The sequence below is a fragment of the Pseudorca crassidens genome, chromosome 11 (genome assembly GCF_039906515.1).
Source record: "Pseudorca crassidens isolate mPseCra1 chromosome 11, mPseCra1.hap1, whole genome shotgun sequence".
Lineage (NCBI taxonomy): Eukaryota > Metazoa > Chordata > Mammalia > Artiodactyla > Delphinidae > Pseudorca > Pseudorca crassidens.
The window spans coordinates 33,253,650-33,279,740 of NC_090306.1; the positions used below are offsets into that span (position 1 = coordinate 33,253,650).

The 26,091-nt window shown below is 36.0% G+C and overlaps 1 long non-coding RNA gene across 8 annotated transcripts; it reads right to left on the bottom strand.

Moving 5' to 3' along the window:
- Nucleotides 1–2,855: 2,855 nt before the first annotated feature.
- On the bottom strand, nt 2,856–26,083 carry LOC137201790 (uncharacterized). Of its 8 annotated transcripts, none has more exons than XR_010932338.1 (4): nt 24,713–26,083; nt 21,560–21,592; nt 19,697–20,005; nt 2,856–7,398 (listed from the first exon to the last, which is right to left on the bottom strand). It is a non-coding gene; the product is annotated as an uncharacterized lncRNA (long non-coding RNA). The 8 variants fall into 8 exon arrangements; XR_010932335.1 differs by having other exon boundaries at nt 19,697–20,867; XR_010932337.1 differs by having other exon boundaries at nt 21,560–21,595.
- Nucleotides 26,084–26,091: the final 8 nt, after the last annotated feature.

A 26,091-nucleotide genomic window follows, 5' to 3' on the forward strand; every position in this document is an offset into this window, starting at 1 on the left:
TATTTTGTCTGATATGAGAATTGCTACTCCAGCTTTCTTTTGAATTCCATTTTCATGGAATATCTTTTTCCATCCCCTCACTTTCAGTCTGTAAGTTTCCCTAGGTCTGAGGTGGGTCTCTTGTAGATAGCATATGTACAGGCCTTGTTTTTGTAACCCTTCAGCCAGTATATGTCTTTAGGTTGGAGCATGTAATCCATTTATTTGTTATTGTCAATATGTATGTTCCTATTACCCTTTTCTTAATTGTTTTGGTTTTCTTTTTGTGGGTCTTTACTTTTTCTAGTGTTTCCTGCCTAGAGAAGTTCCTTTAGCATTTGTTGTAAAGCTGGTTTGGTGTTGCTGAATTCTATTAACTTTTGCTTATCTGTAAAGATTTTTATTTCTCCATAGAATCTGAATGAGATCCTTGCTGCATAGAGTAATCTTGGTTGTAGGTTTTCCCCTTTCATCACTTTAAATATGTCCTGCCACTTCCTTCTGGTTTGCAGAGTTTCTGCTGAAAAATTTGTTGTTTCTGTTGAAAAATTTCTTTGTTTCTGCTGAAAATTTGTTGCTTTTCCCTTGCTGCTTTTAATATTTTTTCTTTGTATTTAAGTTTTGATAGTTTGATTAAGATATGTCTTGCTGTGTTTCTCTTTGGGTTTATCCTGTATGGTACTCTCTGCTTCCTCGATTTAATTGACTATTTCCTTTCCCATGTTAGGGAAGTTTCGACTATAATTTCTTCAAAGTTTTTCTCAGACCCTTTCCTTTTCTCTCTTCTTCTTCTGGGACCCATATAATTCGGTCTGTTTAATGTTGTCCCAGAGGTCTCTGAGACTGTCCTCAATTCTTTTCATTCTTTTTTCTTTATCCTGCTCTGTGGCAGCTATTTCCACCATTTTATCTTCCAGCTCACTTTTCCATCTTCTGCCTCTGTTATTCTGTTATTGATTCCTTCTAGAGTATTTGTAATTTCAGTAACTGTGTTGATCATCAGTGTTTGTTTGCTCTTTAGTTCTTCTAGGTCCTCATTATGTTTCTTGTATTTTCTCCCTTCTGTTTCCTGGATTTTGGATCACCTTTACTATCATTACTCTGAATTCTTTTCAGGTAGGTTGCCTATTTCATCTTCATTTATTTGGTCTTGTAGGTTTTTACCTTGCTCCTTCAACAACATATTTTTTTGTTGTTTCTTTTTTTGGGGGGGGTGCTTTTGTATTCCTGTCTTACAGGTTGTTTGTCATGAGTCATCCAGCACTGGAGTTTGTAGGCACTTGGATAGAGCTGGGTCTTGGTGCTGAGATGAGGACTTCCGGGAGGCCTCACTCCGATTGATATTCCCTGGGCTCTGGGGTTCTCTGTTAGTCCAGCGGTTTTGACTCAGAGCTCCCACCACTGGAGCTCGGGCCTGACATCCAGCCGGGGAACCAAGATCCTGCAAGCTTCATGGCACAGTAAAAAAAAAAAAAAAGAAAAAAAAAAAGGAAGAAAGAAAATAAGGAGCAGTACAATATCAAAGAATAAAAAACAAAATAAAATTAGAAAGATAAAAAATCTATTAGGATAAATAAAACTGTAATTGAAACAACTGCAACAAGGTAAAATAAATACACAACAGAAAAAAGAAAAAAAATTGAGGGGGGAACAAGCCAAAAGGAAAAATCACTAACAAAATATAAAGAATAAAATAAAATTAGAAAAATAAAAGATTTATGAAAAATAAAAATATAAAAGAATCAACAATAATGAATCAACAAGGTAAAACATAACCCCAATCTGACAGAGCAAAAAGAAATAGAAGAAAATAAAAGAAAAACAGCCTTGGCTATGTGGGTGGAGTTTGGGGGGGGAACTTAGGCTGGGGCGGTGTTTAGGGTGGGGGGGTGACTTTTGAGTGTGGGGCGGGACCTACATGGGGCGATGTCCAAGTGTGGGATGGGGCCTAGGTGCGTGGGTGGGGGGTGACTTTCAAGTGCGGGGTAGGGCCTCTGCTTAGGACCTGAGCAGAAGGGGAGAGGCAGCACGTGGAAAGGAGGGCCTCTGGACTGTGGGCTTCCGGAGTTTGGAGGTAGGACCCTGCGTGAGGGTATGTGGGTGGGGTTTAGGCCAAGCTCATTGGAGGGGGTCTCTGAGTGTAGAGGTATGGCCCTGGGTGGGGGTGTAGGGGAGGAGCTTGGGCTCTGTGCTGCAGGAGGGAGGCTCCGAATGCAGAGGATTAGGCCTGGGAGCCCAACAGGCTTCCTGGTGCTTAAGTGTACAGGGAAAGCACCAGCCGTGTTCCCTTCCCTTCCTTCGTGCCCCTCCCCCATGGTCTCCCCCAGGGTCTCCCCCCATCGCTGCTGGACCCCTATCTGTGAGTGGGTCTCGCTGGGTGCAGGAACTCCTCCCCTCCACCAGCCGCCCCTCAGGGGTGCCAGTCCCAGAGGTCTGGCCTTTACTTTTGATCACCCTTCCCTCCCTCCCACTCCCTCAGGACATGCGTGGCTGGAGGGGCCCAGGTGGTGGGCAGGGGAAACCTGGCCATGCTCCCTTTTGATCTTCTTCCCTCCCAGTGGTCCTCCAATTTCCCCCTTCTGGCATGGGATCCCTTCCCCTCCCCCAGCCACCCCTCGGGGGGCCAGTCCTGACTCGCCTCCACTTCTCCTCCTCCCTCGCTCCCCCCATGCCCCACATCCTACCCAGTCACTGGGGGTTCCTCCCATCCCCTTAGGTGTCCGTGGCCCCCACCACTGCCTGGTAGGTGCCCTAGTTGTGAGGAGACGCAAATTTTGTGTCCTCCTAGTACACCATCTTGACTCCACCCTTCTCTCATATCTACTTGATCAATCTGTCCTGCATGAAAAAAAATCACAACTCCATAAAAATCAAACTAACAGAAGAAGAAATTTATTAATATTGAATTAGAGTAAAATGGTTGAAACACCAGCTCCAGTTCCAGGGGTCAGGGATCACCAAGGCACGTGATGCTCTGGTGTTGAGGCCACGTGTGCATTTACTTGACAACCAACAGCTTTCAAGATCTTTCTGAACATCCCTTCTGCACCGTTTATCCCTAAGTCTACCAAACAACCAATTCCACTGCCCTACGTGGGGCAAAAAGTGTCTCTTCACACATTACATTTTTTTTTTTTTTTGCGGTACGCGGGCCTCTCACCGTTGCGGCCTCTCCCGTTGCGGAGCACAGGCTCTGGACGTGCAGGCTCAGCGGCCATGGCTCACGGGCCCAGCCACTCCGCGGCATGTGGTATCCTCCCAGACCGGGGCACGAACCCATGTCCCCTGCACCGACAGGCGGACTCTCAACCAATGCGCCACCAGAGAAGCCCACACATTATATTTTAAGGCACAAATTATTCATTATAAACTGGAAGCCACTTTAAGAAATCTATCAAAAGATAGATTTTATGGTTGAAAATATGTCTGTGAATTTATATTAGGTCTCCAAAGTAATCAAAAAGAAAGAGGATGTCAAGTGAGTTCTCAAAGGAACAATTTTTCTTGTCATTCAAATTTTCAAAATTCATGTGTGTGTTCTTCTGAGCCAGTAAAATAAGTAAAATGAATTCTCCTGTTCCATTTATGAAATCTCTTCCTCAAATTTTGACATAATGAATTAATTTAATTCATCCTCAAGGCAATTTCAAGGTTTTCACTGTAAATTCCTTAAAGCAGAACTCAAATTTCATGGATTTCTATAAAACAAGGACTTTTTTTGGATCAAAATACTCCTAGAGCTATATACTAGTACAAAGCATTACACATTATTTGTTTATATACACTTTCTATACAGTGTCACTAAAGAACTTTGAAATCATGGTTTCCATATTTCCCATTTTAATTTTTCCACACAGTTTCACTGTTTGCTTTTTCCCTGTGAATTTTACATAAATTTTATTGAAAAATTATTTTAAAAGGAATTTAGAGAGAATTCATTCATGCACCTCCCACTCCCAACTGTACAAAGAAAAAATTTCTTTCTCTTGATTTGATTCTAAGAAATGGCATGATAATCTTAAACTTTTCCTTTCAAATCCAGTCCTTGTGCAAATTCAAGCTCAATATATTTACAACATGAAGCAAGATATGAACTAACTTCACATTTTCAAAACAGATAATCTTTTCTGCATGGTTTTTTTCTCTGTAAGGATTTAGAGTTAGTACCCATGATCATTAAAAAATATATATATATATATTTGTGTATATATATATATATATATATACAAAAATATATATATTTGTATATATATATTTGTATGTGTGTGTGTGTATATATATATATATATATATATATATGAAACTCGGCATTCTTATTCAAAAAAGTGTTCATACAAAAACCTGCCACTCAACTAGATGACAGTTTTATAAGTCGCTTCTTTTTTTTTTTGACAACCTATTTATCCTACTATTTAAAATCCTTGAAGGAAGGCTTGCCATGAATGATAGTGTATTTCAAAGGTCATGTAATTTGTAATTTGTCATTCTTCATTTTGCAGGAAATGGTTCATGATGTAAACAACACATGAGCAATATATTAACATGTTTTGCTGTCTTTCGGCGTGAATAGATTTTTCTCTTAATTTTGATGACAGTCAAGGCAAACTACATTGTTCTGGTCAACTATGGGTTGTAAAGAAGAAGATATGTATTAAATTGTATATGTTGTTATGCTTTGGTATCTCTAATTGCTGTGCCTTGTTTGTTTGGTAGAGGTAGACTCTAAACTTCTAGAAAGAAACATACTTTTGATTATTTATTTATTCATTCATTCGTTCTTTTAAATACTCATCAATTCTGTCAAAGTGCTTATATTAAATGCCTAATAAATTCAAGAAAGAAATGATTTAGGTAACAGATGATGAAAACTGTGGAATAGTTTCTACTTTTGTGAAACTCATGGAAAAGCAAGAGAAGCAAACAAGCAATCATGTGAATGTGAGTTTTTTTTGTATGTGTGCTGTCAGGATGGCCTGCTTGCCAGACAGTCCTCTATTACCCTGTTTGTGGTGCTGACAGAGGAGGATTCCCATGCCCATTATATATTTCTCACCTTAGTGCCTCATATGAAGTAGAGAGGGCAGATCCTTCTTTGCGGGCTATGGTCAGACATGTGACTCAAGCTTAACCAAATGCACATTCACCCTTTCTATGTGGCTTTTCAAAGTGGGACATTTGGCTCAAGAATTGGGAGAGTTTTGTTTTGTTGTGTCATTACTATCATGACAGCAGTAATTGCCCTGGTAGCTCTAGCATGGCACCTGTGATCTTGGCAGAGGGACTGCTGGTGACATCTTGAATAGTATAAAGCTGTTGCATGTCCTTACCCTTAATTTCTGCTTTCCAGCATCCATGGACATGTGCCTTGTTATAATTTCAGTATTGCTGTCTCTCATTGATTCTATGAGGCTTTAATTTATATCTACTCCTAATGTATCTCCCTCTCCCACCTGCCAAAACACAAACAAACACACACACACAGCTAGGGTCAGAAAGAACAGCTCAAATGTCCTTCACAGCTTAAAATAAAACTTATTGAACAATAGTTTATGTCCCCAAAGAGTGAAATTAAGATAAAAAGAACAGAATTTCTGTCCATGTGGGTACAGCATAACAGTCAAATGCACTTTGATTTCATATTTTTTTGACCTATTTTGTCTTTCATTAAAACATGTAAAACACTCAGAGTAGGGCTTGGTGAGTAGTAATCATATGTCAGTATGAGCTATTTTATTATACAAAGGGGTGGAGCATAGAGGTTAAGAGCCCAGGTTATGGTTCTACACTGACTTTATTCATAAACTAGCTCTTCCATTTACACATCTGTGTGACCTTGGGCAAGTTACTTGGAAAGGTTACTTAACATCTCTGTGCCTGAGTTTCTTCATAGGTGAAATAAGGCTCATAATAGTATCATTCAAGACTGAGATTGATAATCCCAGCAATATTTATAGAAAAGTCTTGTCATATATTAAGCTCTCATGGAGTGTTATCTGTTTCTAGCTTCATCTAATTTCATGTCCATTTTCACAATAAATCCACTGAAATTTAATAATTATGTTATATATATATATATATATATATACTCTCTCTTCTTAATAATGAAAGGATTTATAGCTTTTCATGTTCTCTTTGAGTAAAGGTTTAGTATATTTTATATACTTTGTTATGTTTGGTTCTCTAAGTACTTAATTTCTAAATAGGCATTGTAATTTTGCTTTCTTTCAGCGTAATTAGAGCTATTTAAATGAGTTCTATATTATAATTTCCTACTTGTTATTGTGTTATTAAGCTTATTAATTTCTCAAGTTATTGCACTGAGGCCAGAAACTGTGGTTTTTTTCTATTTTTAATAACTGATTAAAGTTTATTGCTTTGAGAACATAAATTTTGAATGTTTTTCAGATATTTGGGAGCTCTTTGCATGTCTATTTAGTCTAATTTTAAATTTCAGTATAAACCTATTAATTCAGACGTACTTATACTCTTCAAAATCGATTCCATTTTTAAAGTTTTCTATGGACTTGCTTAAAATCATTTTGAGAGATGAGTCAAAGATTTCCACTTACATTATAAGACCAATATTAATCATCTTCTCATTATTCTAAAAGTGTTTGCTATTCATATTATTATATATTCTTTGTGGATCATGAATTTGTCCATTTTAATATTGATATTGCCCATCCGCCTTTTTTCTGGTTATTGTTGGTATTTATTTGTTTGCTTTTATCAAGTAAAGAAGGGTCTCTTCACTATTTGCCAGTCAAAATCTCTTCAGAACAGACAAGCTGTACTGGAAAGGAATAAAACCCAGGGTCATAGGCTTATTCCAAGTTTCAGAGAATAGTCATGTTCTCTCCAAGTATTCTTTTCTTTAATTGAAGTGTATTTGATTTACAATATTGTGTTAGTTTCAGGTGTACAGCAAAGTGATTCGGTTATACATTTGTATGAATAAATTAATATATATTCTTTTTTCTCAGTTCTTTTCCATTATAGGTTAATGGAATGGTTAATGGATAGGTTATTATGTGATACTGAATATATTTCCCTATGCTAGACAGTAAATCTTTGTTGTTTATCTATTTTATATATGGTCTCTCCAAGTATTCATTTAAGCACATGCCTGGCAGCCATGCCCAGTCAGTCTCTCCTTGACCCAGATAGGAGTTTTCCAGATTGACATCACCAACAGGTTTGACTTTATTTATGGCTATGCATACTCAGTGAAAAATGAAAATGCAGTGCTGCTTATTCAAAAATTCTTCAGAATTTCAAGATGGCAACAATAGAGCATTAAACCAAGTGTGTAGTCCTTCTGTCTGGGTCTGAGTGGATGCACTAGGTGCATGCCCATAAATCTGGCTCTTCTTGTACCTTCTTTTTCAATGGTAATGTTTCCATCTCCTACTTCGGCCACTTTGGGAGAAACATGGGGGAAAAAACAGGAATTAATTTTTTTCTTGCAATCACTGATTTTCAATTTTAACATAGAATGGAATAAAATCCATGGAGCTAAAGACACAGTTGAAGTTCAGCAGTCATAATAAACCACTAAGGTATTATATACTTCTGATTTTATAGTGTGTACAGGATTATTTTTTTGTAACGCATCTCCAGATTAAGGAATTTAAATAATTTAATAGTCAAAATTATGTTTGGGATTTAAAGAATATATTTAAGAATGCATAAAATTTGCCTTTTATCCTTATCTGTAATTTTATTCTATTTTTACTCTCAATATTAACTTACAAGGTTTTTTCTTAGTTATATAATTTTTTACATTTTAGTAATGTGATATTCCTTATTGTTATTCATTTGAGTTTTATTCCAAAAACTCTGTTGCATTGATGACAATGATGGTGATTGATGATGGGGGAATAAAATGTACTTTATCCATGAATTATTTGTCTTAAGATTATCTATATGTAAACATCAATGACTCTAAGAGTTAGTTATGAAGTTCATAAATTAATCATTTACCGTTTACTCATTATGTTATTTTTGTTGATATAATTCTATTGATAAATGAATCTGTTGCAATTTCAAAGCTAGAAAAAACGTATTGCCACTTCTTCTCAATGTAAGTGTATTACTTAATTTTTAAATCCAAATGCATCATAATTCAAAGTTAATTGCAGAGACTTTTTGTTAAATTATCCCAACTTATCTTGCTCTTTGTATTTATAAGCTCTTTAATATTGCATGTACTCAAGATATCAAAGTAGCCTTAAAAACTTATTACAAATGATAGCTTTTTTACTTAGATTAATCTGCTACTATGATACAAAGGGTGTTTTATTAAATATTCATTTTCTTCTATCAGCACTGATACTAGTAATTTAAGTTTGGCTATAGAGTAATCAATTAAAGTAAAGCATGCTGTGTGAACACTAAACCTAACACATTAATTTAGTCTATTTTGACTACTCCTGCTGTCTTGCAAATCATTCCTATGGTTACAACACATTTATCAAAGTTTCTAATAGAAAAACATTCCACGATGGCAAGACCTATACTAAATAAATATAAGATTTATGGATAATAAAAATATTTAGATTTAATTTCGTAAATTAAGTGACATTTTCCTAATACCACAGAACACATACAATAAAAATGAGCTAAATACACTAAATTTTTGTTTAAATTATTGTGGAAAAATGACTGTGTAAGGTTAATCATAGAAGGTGTACAAATGATTATACAAGAAGAGCATAAAATTTAATTAACTCTGTGATAAATTAAGGATAGTGAACAGGCAAGTGACATCTTAGAGCTGGCATATAAGTGAAATTGTGTCCAAGTGTCACCTTGGTTGGAGCTTTTTCATATTCCTAGTAAGCAGGTGTCATTATTTCAACAGAATAAAAGGACAAGAAACTTTACAATGTTGTCTGAACTTTGGAATCACTATTGCAAATCCTTAAAATGATAGCATAAATGTGACTTTGATAAATGTACTTGTAGGGAATTTAACTTTACCCTAAAGAGGTCTGGCCTTTGCCTTTGCTCTCAGGGAGATATATCCTTTGGAAGGTCATGCCTGACAGGAGCATCTTTGTATAGGGGTCTGACCACACCAGATTAAGGTAGGGGTTGACCAGGATAGAAAGACCAACAATGTGATACAGAGTAGGGCTTTGGGTCATACAATATCACTTGAAATGGAGACTGAGATCAACCAGGGGGCAAGTGGAACCCCAGTAGCGACTGAATACTGAAGCTGAATACTGGGGTGAGCTTCCCTGGTTCATAGTGCTGAAACCTTAGGGTACTGTCACACAAGGATACCAGGAAAGCAACACCTCCTGATTCCACAGAGAGTCAATCAAGTCCAGGAAGCACAGAGAGTCCAATAGGATACTATCAGAGAAACACGCCAAGACACATATTAATCAAACTATCAAAAATTAAATACAAAGAAAATATATTAAAAGCAGGAAGGGAAAAGCAACAACTAAATACAAGGGAATCCCCAAAAGGTTAACAGCTGATCTTTCAGCAGAAACTCTGCAGGCCAGATGGGAATGGTATGACATTTAAAGTGATGAAAGGGAAAAACATACAACGAAGATTACTCTACCCAGCAAGGATCTCATTCAGATTTGATAGAGAAATTAAAACCTTTACAGACAACCAAAAGCTAAGAGAATTCAGCAACAACAAACCAGCTTTACAAAAAATGCGAAAGGAACTTCTCTAGGCAAGAAACACAAGAGAAGGAAAATACCTACAATAACAAACCCCAAACAATTAAGAAACTGGTAATAGGAACATACATATCGATAACTACCTTAAATGTAAATGGTTTAGATGCTCCAACCAAAAGACTTAGACTGGCTGAATGTATACAAAAACAGGACCCATATATGCTGTCTACAAGAGACCCACTTCAGACTGAGGGACACATACAGACTGAAAGTGAGGGGATGGAAAAAGATATTCCATGCAAATGGAAATCAAAAGAAAGCTGGAGTAGCAATTCTCATATCAGACAAAATAGACTTTAAAATAAAGACTATTACAAGAGAGAAAGAAGGACACTACAAATGAGCAAGGGATGAATCTAACAGGAAGATATAAAAATTGTAAATATTTATGCACCCAACATAGGAGCACCTCAATACATAAGGCAAATGCAAACAGCCATAAAAGGGAAAATCGACAGTAACACAATAATAGTAGGGCACTTTAACACCCCACTTTTACAAATGGACAGATGATCCAAAATGAAAATAAATAATGAAGGAAACACAAGCCTTAAATGATACATTAAACAGGATGGACTTAATTGATATTTATAGGACATTCCATCCAGAAACCACAGAATACACTTTCTTCTCAAATGCTCATGGAACATTCTCCAGGATAGATTATATCTTGGGTCACAAATCAAGCATTTGTAAATTTAAGAAAATTGAAATCATATCAAGTATCTTTTCTAACCACAATGCTATGAGACTAGTATCAATTACAGGGAAAAAATCTATAAAAAATACAAACACATGGAGGCTAAACAATACACTACTAAATAACCAATAGATCACTGAAGAAATCAAAGAGGAAATCAAAAAATACCTAGAAACAAATGACAATGAAAACACGATGACCCAAAACCTATGGGATGTAGCAAAAAACAGCTCTAAGAGGGAAGTATATAGCGATACAATCCTACCACAAGAAAGAAGAAACATCTCAAATAAGAAACCTAACCTTACACCTAAAGAAATTAGACAAAGAACCAAAAAAACCCCAAAGTTAGCAGAAGGAAAGAAATCATAAAGATCAAATCAGAAATAAATGGAAAAAAAATGAAGGAAACAATAGCAAAGATCAATAAAACGAAAACCTTGTTCTTTGTGAAGATAAACAAAATTGATAAACAATAGCCAGACTCATGAAGAAAAAAAGGGAAAAGATTCAAAATATAGAATTAGAAATGAAAAAGGAGAAGTAACAACTGACACTGCAGAAATATAAAGGATCATGAGAGATTACTAGAAGCTACTCTATGCCAATAAAATGGACAACCTGGAAGAAATGGACAAATTCTTAGAAAAGCACAACCTTCCGAGACTGAACCAGGAAGAAATAGAAAATATAAACAGACCAATCACAAATACTGAAATTGAAACTGTGATTAAAAATCTTCCAACAAACAAAAGCCCAAGACCAGATGGCTTCAGAGGCGAATTCTATCAAACATTTAGAGAAGAATTAACACCTGTCCTTCTCAAACTCTTCCAAAATATAGCAGAAGGAGGAACACTCCTAAACTCATTCTATGAGGCCACCATCACCCTGATACCAAAACCAGACAAAGATTTCACAAAAAAAGAAAACTACAGGCCAATACCACTAAGAAATTTAGATGCAAAAATCCTCAACAAAATACTAGCAATCAGAATCCAACAGCATATTAAAAGGATCATAAAGCATGATCGAGTGGGGTGCAAGGATTCTTCAATATACGCAAATCAATCAATGTGATAAATCATATTAACAAAATGAAGGAGAAAAACCGTAGGATCATCTCAATAGATGCAGAAAAGCCTTTGGCAAAATTCAACACCCATTTATGAAAAAAACCCGGCAGAAAGTAGGCATAGAGGGAACTTACCTCAACATAATAAAGGCCATATATGAAAAACCCACAGCCAACATCGTTCTCAATGGTGAAAAACTGAAATCATTTCCACTAAGATCAGGAAAAAGACAAGGTTGCCCACTCTCACCACTATTATTCAACATAGTTTTGGAAGTTTTAACCAGAGCAATCTAAGAAGAAAAAGAACCAAAAGGAATCCAAATTGGAAAAGAAGCAGTAAAACCGTCACTGTTTGCAGATGACATTACACTATACACAGAGAATCCTAAAGATGCTACCAGAAAACTACTAGAGCTAATCAATGAATTTGGTAAAGTAGCAGGATACAAAATTAATGCTCAGAAATCTCTTGCATTCCTATACACTAATGATATAAAATCTGAAAGTGAAATGAAGGAAACACTCCCATTTACCACTGCAACAAAAAGAATAAAATACCTAGGAAAAAACCTAAGGAAACAAAAGAGTTGTATGCAGAAAACTATAAGACACTGATGAAAGAAATTAAAGATGATACAAACTGTTGGAGAGATAAACCATGTTCTTAGATTGGAAGAATCAACATTGCAAAAATGACTCTACTACCCAAAGCAATCTACAGATTCAATGCAATCCCTATCAAACTACCAATGGTATTTTTCACAGAACTAGAACAAAAAATTTCACAATTTATATGGAAACACAAAAGACCCCAAATAGCCAAAGCAACCTTGAGAAAGAAAAATGGAGCTGGAGGAATCAGGCTCCCTTCTTCAGACTACACTCAAAGTTACAGTAGTCAAGACAGTATGGTACTGGCACAAAAACAGAAATCAAGATCAATGGAACAGGATAGAAAGCCCAGAGGTGACCCACGCACATATGGTCACCTTATTTCTGATAAAGGAGGCAAGGATACACAATGGAGAAAAGACAGCCTCTTCAATAAGTAGTGCTGGGAAAACTGGACAGCTACATGTAAAAGAATGAAATTAGAAAACTACCTTAAACCATACACAAAAATAAACTCAAAATGGATTAAAGACCTAAATGTAAGGCCAGACACTATAAAACCCTTAGAGGTAAACATAGGGAGAACAGTCTATGACATAAATCACAGCAAGATCCTTTTAGACCCACCTCCTAGAGTAATGGAAATAAAAAGAAAAATAAACAAATGGGATCTAATGAAAGTTAAAATATTTTGCACAGCAAAAGAAACCATAAAGAAGATGAAAAGACAACCCTGAGAATGGGAGAAAATATGTGCAATTGAAGCAACTGACAAAGGAGTAATCTCCAAAATTTACAAGCAGCTCATGCAGCTCAATACCAATTAAACAAACAACCCAACCCCAAAATGGGCAGAAGACCTAAAGAGACATTTCTCCAAAGAAAATATACAGATTTCCAATAAACATATGAAAGGATGCTCAACATCACTAATCATTAGAGAAATGCAAATCAAAACTACAATGAGGTATCACTTCACACTGGTCAGAATGGCCATCATCAAAAAATCTACAAACAACAAATGCTGGAGAGGGTGTGGAGAAAAGGGAACCCTCTTGCACTGTTGGTGGGAATGTAAATTGATACAGCCACTATGGGGAACAATATGGAGCTTCCTTAAAAAAGTAAAACTGGAACTACCATACGACCCAGCAATCCCACTACTGGGCATATACCCTGAGAAAACCATAATTCAGAAAGAGTCATGTACCACAATGTTCACTGCATCTCTATTTACAATAGCCAGGACACGGAAGCAACCTAAGTGTCCATCGACAGATGAATGGATAAAGAAGATGTGGCACATATATACAATGGAATATTACTCAGCCATAAAAAGAAACAAAATTGAGTTATTTGTAGTGAGGTGGATGGACCTAGAGACTGTCATACAGAGTGAAGTAAGTCAGAAAGAGAAAAACAAATACCATATGCTAACACATTTATATGGAATCTAAAAAAAAATATGGTTCTGAAGAACTTAGGGGCAGGACAGGAATAAAGACGCAAACGTAGATAATGGACTTGAGGACATGGGGAGGGGGAAAGGGTAAGTTGGGGCGAAGTGAGAGTGGCATGGACATATATACACCACCAAATATAAAATAGCTAGCTAGTGGGGAAAGCAGCTGCATAGCACAGGGACATCAGCTCGGTGCTTTGTGTCCACCTAGAGGGCTGGGATAGGGAGGGTGCGAAGGAGACTCAAGGAGGAGGAGATATGGGGATAAATGTATATGTATAGCTGATTCACTTTGTTATAAAGGAGAAACTAACACACCTTTGTAAGCAATTATACTCCAATAAAGATGTTAAAAAGAAAAAAACAAACAAACAAAAGAAACATCCTCACAGATACACCCAGAGTAATGTTTGACCAAATATCTGGCCACCCTGTGGCCCAGTCAAGTTGAGGCATAAAATAAACCATCACACCTTCCATAAAACTCATTTCTTTGAAAAACAATTAGCAGAACAGGAATGTTTTTGAAACCCATATACACTGGCAGAAATATATAATAATAATTTATTCTAGTGACAAGACCAGTGATATTCTCAGGATGGAAGCTATTCAAAATAGTTAACTTGTTACCAGGTAGATAGTAAATCTCAAGAAATTATGTAATTTTGGAGCTTGGTTTTGGTCTCTTTTTCTTACAGGTTGGACATTTGGCAGTAGCAGTAGCTAGATTAGCCTTAGTTAGTGGGAATCCATGCTGTTGGTCTCTCTCTCTGCCATCATGACCACTCCATCCTCTAAACAGTGTCTCATGAAGGCCTTCATAGTACTAACTATTTGAAGAGATTAACATGCTATCCTGAAAGCAATGGATTCATGTGCTGCGCTCTGCAATGTTTAGATAGTCCGAGATCCCTTTGGACTACATTATAGCAGAGGAAAAGGAATTACAGCTCAACAGCAAAATTTGCAAGTGTTTATTACACATTTGAAATGAGCAAAAACTCTCCCTGATCCTCTTTTCTTACTGAAATAGAAAAGAACGCATATGCCAAAACAATGTCCATATACCAGAACCTGAGGCTCTATCTGTTCTAACAAAGTTACCACATCCATCATGGAAACTTCAATCAGGGCAACTACTGGGTTGAGCTTGCAGCGGTCTACAGTCACCTTCCAGGATCCATCTGGTTTTTGCAAGATCATTGCTAGGTAACTTAACTGGGGATGTGATAAGGACCACCATCCTTGCTTCTGTTAGAAACTCATAGCTGATATAAATCTCCTAAACTCTATATAATACATATATGATACAATTTTTATTTATATATTTTCACTTACTTTCTCATGACAGGAACAGTTTCAGAGGCTTCCATGTGGCTTTCCCTATTTTGGTAGTTATCTACAACCAAGGACCCAATCTGGAAGTTGTACTAACTTCCAGGTATGTTAATACCAATTAATTCAGGGTCCAGGGAAATGACCATCAGGTGGTCTATGTAAGTGATTTATTACCTGTCTCCCATATGCCCCCATACATATAGGAAGGCCACAATAATGTTTCAAAGTATTCGTAGTTCAATATCACAGAAACCCTATAACCTATACCAACAGTGCTAAAAATATGAGTAATCCCCATCTCGCAATTTATAGTCAAGTGAGTAAATGGCCATAATTTTCTTCAGGAAAAATGCAGCAAATCATTGCTTTGTATACATGCTATGGTACTGCAATTGTTCCACTTGGAACCACTGTTTAGTGGGCTCTGATTCTGAACAATGGTCCCCAGTCGGAAACCTGTGCAAGGAATCATGACATATTTATTAGGGTGGCTATCCTCAGACGCCCAATCACCAGACCTTGATTTCTTCTGCTGGTTCAAGCTGAGTAGTGACTTTGTCAGACACCAATCTATTTTGCCCCTAGGGAGGTCATATTCTATTAACCATCCTTGTAAGTCCCTGTGTATCTGGTTCCCAGGGCTATTACTCCAACTTTGCTAGTGATCACAACATATGTGGTTAAGTACCACCTGGTTACTGACAGTTAACTGCTGCCACCTAGACTCTACTATTTTAAAGTCCATTCATGGACATTGTTTCCAGCTAGATAAATTCTGTAACAGTATTTTCTATCTCCAGCCCTAAAATGAAAAGTAGAGACACTACTGAATTTATTTATTTTTTTTCCTGTAAACGGGCCTCTCACTGTTGTGGCCTCTCCCGTTGCGGAGCACAGGCTCTGGACGCACAGGCCCAGCTGCTCCGCGGCATGTGGGATCCTCCCGGACCGGGGCACGAACCCGCGTCCCCTGCATCGGCAGGCGGACTCTCAACCACTGTGCCACCAGGGAAGCCCCTGAACTTTTTAATGATGCTGCTTCCTGTCTCACCAGGCCATTCATATGGCCTTGATAAATTTTGTGTCCTTGGGCCTTCCCAAGGAACATAACCATCATGCTTATCTTCTGACTGTACATATTACATCCATTCTAGCATGTCTACTTCTCTGAACTTTCTAATTTCTTTATCCATCATCTGACATTGCAGTTCATGCATTTCAGTTTTGCTCAGCTTGGCCACTGTGTGTACCATGCCATGTACTGGGAGCCACCTTATTAGTTTGTACAATCTCCTGAGGTTCTTTCCAGGACACTAAATCCTTTATCTCCAAAGAATATTCTCAGGTAAATAAATTCTTCCCTTTCCAATTCTATGTTCCAGTCCCTTTGATAAAGAATCTTCTAACACAGTGCCACTCATACATCCCAGATGGCTACTGATACATGTCAGATAGATTTGCAGCATCTTTAAATTACAGTACTTTGTTTATGAAGCCAAGTGCATCCTCAGTTGCTTGATATTCTGACTTAAAACCTAGGTATAAGCCAAGAGGCCAGGAGGGAAAGTGAGGGCAGATCTTGAGTGGTATATCTGCTGCCTTTCAGGATTATTGAGATGACTGCTCTTAGCAAAAAGGAATGGAACACTTCTGCAGGCTTAGAAGAGTCAGAGGAATCAAAAGAATCAAAATCTTCAGAAGCAATCATCCGCATGTCTAGATTCTGTGTGTTAAAGCTTCAGATTTTCCCAATGGGGGCAATGCCCTTGGTATAACAAATCTGCCAAGTTTAACCTCCTTTGAAGTTAGTCGCACAGACTAATAAATCTCAGGCCTCGTGTTTGGCTTTCTCTGCACTCCTGCTGCAAAACGAGGGCTTCTTTGCCTCTACCAAGGAGTCCCTTTGGCTTTCACATCTCATTTTTAATTCATTCTTATTTTATCATTCTATTATCATTCTGTAGAGAAATTATAGCCCATAAGAGTGTGACAGAGAGGGGACTGGAATTATAGAAATTGAGGAAGGTATTAATGGTCTCCTTGCTCCTGGATGAATTCATGTCCACGTTCGTAAGAGTGCACTCTCACTTGTGAATCCCATCATATCACTTCCTTTCCCAAATCTCTTCAGGATAAACCATATATATATATATATATATAACAAGACTGTATTATCTATTCCCCACCAAAATAGTAAACTCATTTCCTGTTGCTCCCTTTTGTGGCATTTTAAATTCTCAAAAAATATGTGAATATAGAGAAGATCAATAATGATCAACACATGTCCAATCGTGTTTTGGCTCTGCCCAAAACACGATTACTTTAAGGTTACTTTAGGATTACTTCAGAGTTACTTTAACCCGTGAATAGTATAGATGAAAATCCTAAACATAACATTTCATCGGGGAAAAAACAGCATAAGGACTAAAAAAATACAAAATAAGACAAAAGCTTTTCCAGCTATCCACCCACAAATTTAACAATAAACCCTTAATATTAAAAAAATCTAGTCAGTGTATATATCTGCATGATGTACCATAATTTATTTCCAAAGTTGTTTTATTGAAATCAGAATCCCAACAGGGCTCAGAATATTGATAGCTTGGTTGATTATTCTCTTGTCTTTAAATCTATAGGTTGTCCCTCTCTCTTTTTTCCATGACGTTTATTCTTCCTTGTGGGTGGTCATTTGCCTTGTAGAGTTAACAAAATTTTGCATTTTTCTGTGTGTATTCCTGTTTTATTTTTAACATATTTCTCCGATTTTCATGTTTTTCTTTTTTAACAAATTAGTGATTGGGAACTACAGTTTTGATTCAGATTTGATTGGTAAGAGTTCTTCATAGTTGATGTGCTACACTTCTTATTTCTTCACATTAGGGAGCACATAATATCTGGTTGTCTCAAGTTTTATGTTCTTAAAATTAATCACTAGGTTCATTCACTTAAAATCCCCCTCGATGTGTTATGATTCTTAAACACTAATACATTTAGATGTACTGTTTTCTCTATGGTTTTGAGTGCCCACAGCATACTTTACTTATATAGCATTATAAGAATTATTTTAAAGAAATAAAGCAATTAACAAGGATTAATGTGCAAGAATGCTTTTATAGAATGTTTGGGGATAGAAACACATTTAATATCAAGTAATAAAGGCACAGATAAATTATGTGGTACTTGCATAAGATGGAATGTTTTGTAGGTATTAACATGCTTTCAAAAAATATTTAATAACATGGAAAATGTTCTTCATGTAATGCTACATCAAAAAGTGCTGAAGACACAGATTGTTCCTTAAGAAAATACAAAAGCTTATCAAATGTAATTTCAAGAGCAAAGAAATAATATGTAATTTTAACTTCCTAGTGTTTCTGAGCGTCTGTAAATATACTAAATTTTAATTTAGGATAATGGATAATAAGCACCAATATTACTAAATATCAACAAACTGATTTGTAATTATATATGGCTGAATAAAGTTGTTTCTTTTGCCCTTTTCTCAGTAATTTGGTGCCAACAACAAAAGTAAAAATTAATGAAAAATATTTTAAGTGCATCTTCAGTAAGAATAAAAAATATTTTTTTACCTCTCAAAAGAAGATTTTGTTAGCATAAGGAAATATGACCAAACTGAGGAAGAACCGTGAGATCGTAAGATTAACAATACAGATCTCAATAACACAAAACAAAGTTCTAAAATTAGGTGACTATCCTCGTGTTTCCTGAATTACAGTTTGGGAAAAGGAGCAGGTTTCTTCAGGAGAATTAATGAGTGCTAAGAAAACACATCGAAACCAAATTGTATGGATAAGGTTTTCTCGTATAGAATTGCTGGCATAGCAACCAAGTGAGGACAACTTGAAATCCCCATAAGAATGACAAATAAATTATGAAGAATCCAGAATATGTGCTATGAAGGTATTTTGAAAAAGTTATAAATCTATAAACAGACATGAAAAAGTCTCTAAATCTTACCATCAAATAGAAAGCAAAATCCAAAACAATACAGAATATTAGTCCAATGTTTATATTTCCATCAATTTGAATAGTTTACATTTAACAAATTTCATGAATTAAACGTATAGACAAAACATTCATATTATTTTTATTTTAAATTTTGTTTTGTTGAACACTGGTTAGTTTGAGCATTTCATTGTATTTATCACATTTTTTACATTTGCTTTCCTGAATTTCTTCTTCCTGGCATTTATTCAATATAATATTTACCTTTATTTTTTAATGAAATCTCTTGCCCCTATATTGATTATTTTGCATTGCAGAAGTTATTTCTCTATTTTGAGATTTGTTTAAACTTTTTGAAGCTTTTGGTGTTTAACCAAATCATTATGTCTGCTTTTATTGTGTAACTCAGAGTTTCAGTTATCTCCTGTATTATTTCAGTAATTTTATGCTCTATATATTTAAGTCCTTATTCCATCTGAATTTTATTTTGATTTGTATTTTAAAATCTATATAAGGAGACCAACCATCTGCTAACTAAAATGTACATATGTATTTTGCATTATCATATCATGATATTTGTGCCCTACAGAAATCTCTGAATAAAGTATACTACTGTAGTTGAGGTGAGGGGCGGGGGGACAGTGTGTCCTTAAAGAGAATAACTTACCATCAAGAGAAGAGTAGGTCCTTCGAGAGAAAACAGAAACCTAACAGAAAATGTTAACTTGCTGGACAAGAGAAAACACATTTCAAGTTTCTCCTTAACCACTATTCTACAGAATGCCAAGCACTTGAGTGTATTCACTTTTGACAGTAGGGGATAGAGTGTATTAAATAATTTTGATACTCACTAGCTGATCCCATGAAGATGGGCTGCTGCTTCGGTTGCTTTGGAAAACCATAAATATCTATTTAAAACTCAGTTTGTGAACATCTGTGGTTAAGTTAATCAAATATTTTATCAACGTTTCTTCATGCATTCTCAGTTCCACGAGGTGAAAACGTGCTTCATTCCCCCCCCCCCTCAGTCCACCATTCACCAGAGGAAAGTTCTCCTTCGTTTGCAGCATTATGTTTTTATCAGATCAAATATTGGGCAATTATCAGCTTCATCTTGACTTGTGTCTTCAGAAATGTTGAAAGGAATCTGAAACTAGTAACTGATAAATAACTATGTCACTTTCTGGATTAAAAAAAATCTTGTAATTTGTAAAAGTGACTGTTTCATGAAGTTACAATTTTCTGTAGATTGGATTTTATTTTCTACCTTCTTTCACTTAACTCTTTTCTCATCACACCTAGTTTCTATTATTTTCTTCTGAATTCTGAGAAAAATTGAGTATGTATGTATGCCGAGTATGTATTTCATTGCATTGATTTTCTAAGGAATATAACTTGCTGCTTACTGCTATCACAATGATTTTAAATTTGATAATTCTGTTTTTAATCAGGAATAATAATTTCTTTACAATCTCTAGAATAATAAAGAGGCAATGATAGCTTTCAATCAGGTCGAAAATGGAGTGGTGGCTAGACTCTGGGTTTCTGGGGTTCTAGGTATGTCCCAACCACATCTGGGGCTTCCCATGTCTAGAGGTGCCTCAAGCAAGGAGGGCTTAGCTCACACTTGGAAGGCCCCTATTTACTTTGTCATGTTCCCCAGGGTGGGAGTCAGCTTGCTGAACGCCTTCCTGTTTGCACCAGAGAAAACATAAGAACCCAAGTTTTTGTCTATCCCCATCTCTGCGTCAGGTCCAAGCCCTTTTCCTAGAGATACGGTAACCATTCTTTATTCTATAACCCTCATTTGAAGCCACTTCTGACCTGCAATGAAGATGAATAAAGAAAACCTGGACCATTGTTCTACATCATGGACCACAGCTCAGATTTGGACTATTCTTGCACATGGACCAGTAAAATGTATAGGACCTTAAGCCCATGTTCGTTATTTGTATCAAATGATGACCAGTAGACTGATTTTGCATCACTTTTCTTGTAGCAGGAGATGAATTAAATAAATAACTTAGGTAAAAAAAGAAAAGGAGAGAAAAAAAGGTAAAGTTAAGAGGAAGACCATGTATCACTCCCCCCTTTCTTGTTGCCCTAGATTCCATCCTTCCAAGCAAGGAATCATAACATTTATATATATATATATATATATATATATATATATATATATACACACACACACACACACATACACACACACACACACACATATATATAACATATACATGCACATATATATACACACGTTATTTATGTTTTGTGCAAATAAACATTCTGCACACTACATAAAATACAAAAATCGATCAGTTACAATTAAAGTTCCCACTACTCAGCACTGTGCAAAGAGAAAATTGGAAATATCAGTTCGAGATTAGTTCTCACTTTGATGCAATGGTCTCAGCAGAGGTGGATCTAGAGGAAGTGTAAGGTGGCAGGTCTTCTATGATGAATGGCTTATTAGAGGAGAGTATGAATTGGTAATAAAAAACATGGGATTTCAGTTCACAATACTGATATAATTTGTGAGGTGAAAATAGCTAAGAATTTTTCAAAAATAATGACAGACACCAAACCATAGATCAAGGACTCAGAGGAGTCCAAGTGGGATAAATAATAAAAAAACTTTCACCTGGCATGTTGTGTTCAAACTACAGAAAATCAAAGAAAAAATCTTGAAACACACACACAGAAAAACAACACCTCACCTATGAAGAAAGAAGTATAAGATTTATAGCAGACTTCTTGTCATCAACAATGCAAGCAAAAAGAGAGTGGAGAGAAATATTTAAAATGTTGAAATAAAGGAATCACCAAGCTAGAATTCTGTATTAAGGAAAATTGTTCCTCAAAAATGAAGGAGAAATAAAGACTTTCTCAAATGAACAAAAATGAGGAATTTTTCACCAGTAGATCTGCCTTTCAAAAAATGTTTAAAGAAGTTTAATTTTTTTAAAGTTTAGAGAAAGAAAATGATGCAGGTTAGAAACTGAGATCTATGTAAAGAAATGAAGGGCATTAGAGAGGGAACACATAAAGGTAAAATAAACCCTTTTACTTTTCTTTTTCTTACTTGATTTAATATAAGTGTTCAAACTAACAACAGCAACAATATATTGGATGAGTATAGCTTATTGATAAGTGAAATGAGTGACATCAATGTTAGAAGGGATGAATACGAAATATTTTAAGGTACCTACACACTCATAAAATAATATAGACCTATTTAGAAGTGGACTTGTAAATACATGTTGTAAATACATGTTGCCATCCTTAGGGCAACCGCTAAAATCATTTTTTAAAAAGAAGTATAACTGATTTGTTAAGAAATGAGAGAAAACAGAATCATATAAAATGCCTAATTAAACCAGATAAGGCAGAAAAGGGTAGAATATTAAAAAATAAGAAGTGCAATGAATAGAGAACAGTACAGAAAGGGGAGAGATTAATCCAACTATACACATAATCACTTTAAATGTGAATGGATTAAATGCAACTATAAAAATTAAAAACAGAAAATGACAGAGGGGATAAAAAAAACAACTGACTATATGTTGTCTGCAAGAAACCCACTTTAAAAAGAAAGACATAGATTATAAGTAAAGTGATGAAGAAAACTATACCACACTAACACTAATGAAGGGAAAGCTGGAGTAGCTATATTAATGTCAGGCAAAGCAGACTTCAAACAAGGAAAATTATCAGGGATAGAGAGAGCATTACATAACGAAAAGGGGGTCAATTTTCTAAGAAGACTTAATCCTTAATGTGTACGTGCATAACAGCAAAGTACCAAAATAAGTGAGGCAAAAACAGATAGAATGGCAAGATGAAATAAACAGCTCTATTATTATAGTTGGAGACCTCAACAGACCTCTATCAGTAATTGACAGATTCTGCTTACAGAAAATCAGTGAGCATACAGTTGAACTGAACCACCATCATTATCAACTGTATCTCATTGACATTTATAAAGTACTTATCCAACAGCAGAAGATTACAGTCATCCCTTGGTACCTGAGGGGGATTGGTCCCAGGAGCCCCTGCATATACCAAAATCTGCTGATGCTCAAGTCCCTCATATAAAATGTAGTAGTAAAATGAATGGAAATTTCAATCCAAGTTGATTGAATCCACAGACGCGAAACCCAAGAATCTGAAGGGCTAATTAAAACCACAATAAATACATTAAACGTAAGATTTAATTTAGCTAAATAGACAATTATTATTTATTTATGACATACCCAATTTAACAGGACATAGAAAGTCTGAAGTATGAGTGACAAAGAATCTAAGGGGAGAATACTGATCAAAAAGAAATGGATTTAGTTATAATAATATCAGAAAAAGAAGTCAAAAATACTATCAGGGATTAAAAGATATTTACTATGATAAAATGTATGAATCATTAAGACCTAGTAACTCCAGCTTCTCAAGCTTCTATAAATATAGCAACTCAGTCTTCACAAGGGAAAATTGAAAATCCACAAACTGGGAAATGTTCTCACACTTCTTTCACTTAATGCTATGTCAAAAAATATTTATAGATATAGATAGGTAGATGACAGATAGATGAATGAATGGATGTGTGTGTGTGTGCACATGCACATGCATATGTGTATCTTATAAGAGTCTTGAATCAGCAACTGAATTATTGAATCTGACACTGACCTGGGGTAACATTCAGACACTTCAAAAACATCTAGATAAGTGGTCTGAGGTATCAATACCATCTATTAAACAGAAATGATACCCTCTCAAGTTGTTAGCATGAGAGATATGGAGGCCAGGTGATAAGCTGAGTTCTGACCCAAGCCCAACTCACAGTGTGCTCACTGGTTCATAATGAAATTTGTGGATATTTATCCCGTTCCTGATATATAAGTGGAAAAAACACAGTTAGTGATAGAACACCCCTTGTCTTGCTTTTCAAATTTGTGTAGGAAAGCCAAATGAAACTGAACTGAACTTGTCTCCCATTCCAACAAGCTTGAAATCAACAGCAATACTGCATTTCTGGAATTATTGAAGAGATGTGTATTACTGTCAAAGATATGGAAAATGTAGTAGTTGTGATTCCTAGATATCCCCATTTAATTTGCTTACATGGCTTTAGCACACAGTGATGGATCATGGCACATAAACATGGACTCCTGTATATTTAACAGGTGGTAGCCTGATTTTGAATTGAAACTGCTATGTCTACATATGATACCCTGACTAAAAAAGCTTATCATAGACATTACCATTGGAGATTTAGGTGTGCATCTATTGGTTTGGAAAATAATAAATAAGTAAATTTTCAATCTCCATTAAGTGTGTGTGTGTCTATGTGTGTGTGTTTATATGGTAAGGACCAAGGACGATAGTTCCACCTTCACGGTTTTATATAAGTATTATATCAACTCTCTTGCTTTCTACATAATACTGTATATAGGGCATTTATGATCTCAATAATCCATAGAAGATACCAGTAATTTGCTATATTGATTACATCAGAGTGCTCATTTAACCCCTTTGGGCCCCCACGGGAGTGGAGGAAGACTGGACAGAGAGGGAGAAGGGGCCATTGAAGGTACAGTATTTACTATGGGATTTAACTCCTCAAAGGCCTCCCAGTAGCTTCAGATCTGCTCAAGAATCCTTCATGTCCTGCTGGTTTGCAGCGAGTGGCTCACAGCTTCAAGGCCTCCTCTGCCAGATGGAGAACTATTTCAAACATCCTGCCTCTATTTTGTACTGTAGCAATGCAGACAGGAGACCTGACCCCATTTTCAGGTTCTAAAGAGAAATTCTAAGTATCTGAAAGACTGAGGAACATGGTGGCTTTTATTTAAGATGTGGAGATAGAGAGCACATACCTGGACTTGGGCCTGCAGCAGCACCAAATTGCACCAAGAGTTCCCTTTATTTTCTCTCGCATCTCTGTTTCTCCTTTTCTCTCTGCTGGACTAGCCACGGGGACTCCAAGTTCTTCATTGTGTGGTCCTGGTACCAAGATTCTCCTGGGAATTATAAAGCTATTCACCTTCTACATCGAGCACTTCTTATTTTTTCCCCAGCAACGTAAGTCATCCTTAAGAGGGGTCAGGGTGCTAGCTCTTAAATATATTTTAGTCATCCCTTTGTACATTAAATTCTCTTTCTTGGAGACTGCTCCTGACATGGTGTTCACCGTGCTCTCAGCTGGCCTCCTGAAGTTCTGCCCTGCCTTCCCCACCAGGTACAGTTCAGGAGCTGCCTACCTCAGGGTGATAGGTTATCTTCTAGTTGCTTTATTCCTTTCCGTTTTACATTTAGAGAGTATAATTGGAATACATAAACTTCTCTGTGACCACGGCTTTATTTGCAACCCACAGGTTTTGTTATGGCATATTTTCATTATCATTCAATTAATAAAATTCTAATTCCCATTGCGACTTTATCTTTGACCTACATAATGATCAGAAGTATGTTTTTAATATCCAACTATTTGGTAAAATATTGGTTATACAGGTTTAAATTTCTTGCTTATTCAGAGCCTTGTTTTATAACCAGAATATAGTCAATTTTATAAATGTGCCATGTGCACCTAAAAATTTCTGCATAATATATATATTCCATCATTGTCGGTGCAGTGTTTTATGTAAATTTAGGCCAAAGTTTTTAATGATGGTATTCAGATCTTCTATAATCTGCTGATTTGTTGTTGTGGTTCTATGTTACTGATCTAGGTAATTTAGATTTTTCTATTTCTACTTAGATTTTTGGAATTTCCCTTCATATATTGCATTGAAGTTTAGACTTATAATATATTCCTTGTAAAGTAACAGTGGGTTTTATTATCCTGCCTTATCGCCAGTGATACTTTTTGCTTTCAAATCTATGTTAACATTAAAAACTCTTCTGCAATTTTACTTATTGTTGTTATGACATAATTTTTGAATCCTTTCATTTTCAATCTGACTCTTGTCTCTTGTAGGTGGCGTAGAATTAGGTTTTTGGTTTGTTTCAATCATCCTTGTCCTTTAATTTCAGTATTTACAGTTAATGTATTTTCTTATAGACCGTTTACTCCTTGCTTACTATTTGTCCCACCTTGTTATGTTCCTTTTGCTCTTCTTTCTTCCTTTGAGATTTCTTCAAATTCCATTTTCCCTTGTATTAGCTTATTTTTACATAAGTAGCAGTTACACATGTACCATGACTTATTAGCTCTTTTACTTCTTCTCAAGCAATGCTGAGATCTTAAATTTCTTTT